This window comes from Galeopterus variegatus, unplaced genomic scaffold (genome assembly GCF_000696425.1).
Source record: "Galeopterus variegatus unplaced genomic scaffold, G_variegatus-3.0.2 Scaffold9058, whole genome shotgun sequence".
NCBI classification, from domain to species: Eukaryota; Metazoa; Chordata; class Mammalia; order Dermoptera; family Cynocephalidae; genus Galeopterus; species Galeopterus variegatus.
Window position 1 is genome coordinate 56,128 of NW_007735169.1, and position 1,484 is coordinate 57,611.

General features: G+C 47.2%; 1 protein-coding gene across 1 annotated transcript in view; it reads left to right on the forward strand.

Moving 5' to 3' along the window:
* Positions 1 to 1,484, forward strand: part of SLC22A4 (solute carrier family 22 (organic cation/zwitterion transporter), member 4) — a gene marked incomplete at its 3' end in the record, with an annotated part of 38,463 nt that overhangs the window by 13,058 nt on the left and 23,921 nt on the right. The gene's annotated exons all lie outside the window — the stretch shown is intronic.

The window sequence follows — 1,484 nt, forward strand, 5'->3', positions numbered from 1 at the left end:
ATAGACAGCGGGAGGGAATCAGCAGATAAGGAAGTGAGCAGCAGATGGTTTACTGAGAAAACCGCAGGGCGGGTTGTTCTGGTAAATGGAAAATTCCCGTTATCTATGGCAAGTTGCAAAGTTACCTACACCCATAGTGCACAGGAGGGGGAGGGACGGAAGATAACAGCAAACAAGGCTCTGAGGCCTCGAGGCAATAGCTGGGTGGGCTCTTTGGCTCTGGACAGGCAGGCAGCCGGGCTCTAATGGCTCCGGACAGGTCCCCCTTTTTTATTTTTTCAAGCCAAGAGAACCTCTCAGGAACTGTTCCTGTCTTAGGTTGGGGCAATCTATCCCACACACGGTACCCATCATAGGATTAGGCTACAGCAGAGGTGGCCCTCCTGTCTTAGGTGGTGTGGGAATGTTACCCTCTTACCCATCTTTGGCTATCCAGTTCAGCTCACAGAGGCAGCATTTGTTAAGGTGAATGTGGTGGTATATAGGCACCACTTAGTTCTTGCATCTCAAGGCGTTGATAATGGACCTGTATAGGCCTTGCCTGAATAGCCTCAATTTGCTGTTTAATGAATGCCATAAGTTTGTTGAACAGAAAAAGACCCAAAGAAAGCAAAAGAAGCAAGCCCAGAAGCGGCCCTAAAAAGGGTAAGAGATAAGGCAGGAATCCATTAAGTCCGGATCAAAGGGGGTTTTTCAACACAACTATAAGCGGGAGATGATGAGGACAAATAAGCTGAACGGGTGTCACAATCTACAACAGATATGTATGATGTAGGAGGACTAGAAATGGTCCCACCCTTGCAATCACATGGTTTTCTGTACTGTTTGTTCACCAATTGGTGAGCGTGTCCAGGATCTCCAAAGCCAGAGTGGACCTTGGGCAGCTGACCAGACAAAGCAACAATCAGGAAGAAAATGCTGGTTGCCATGACCCCTGTGGGAAAGAAAAGAAAAAGGCATGCTCTGGGATCTACCAAATCCCTGGCCGAGAGGTTATGATCAACTTGTTTAACCAGCTGTTCTGGCAGCAATCTGGCCAAGTTATGAGTTCGTGAAAAAACACAGACTGAACCTCTACCCCAGATCAAAACTGGATCTGAGCCATTCCAGGAGTTATCTAAGGGTTTGAGTTTCAACTCGTCCCTGGCCTTAGGCAAGGCTATAGGGTGATATTGTAAAGGGGGGAACAAAGTTGACTGCCCCACAAACTTGTTTTGGGGCCTGGGGCTGGCCCCTCTTCCTGTTTCCCTGAAAGGGTGGCAAGGAATTTCCCTGAACATCAGTCTTAGATCTGCACTCGTTGGCCCAATGCTTTCCTTGTTTATACCGCGGGCAAAGTCCTGGGGCTTTAGTTGATTCTTTATTATGACTGTTTTGACAATTTTTTGCAAAATGTCCGGATTTGCCACATTTGAAACACCCCCTAGTATTTTTATTCTGGTTAGCCAGAAAGTCTTTTACAGACTGACCGCTAAAAGCAGCTG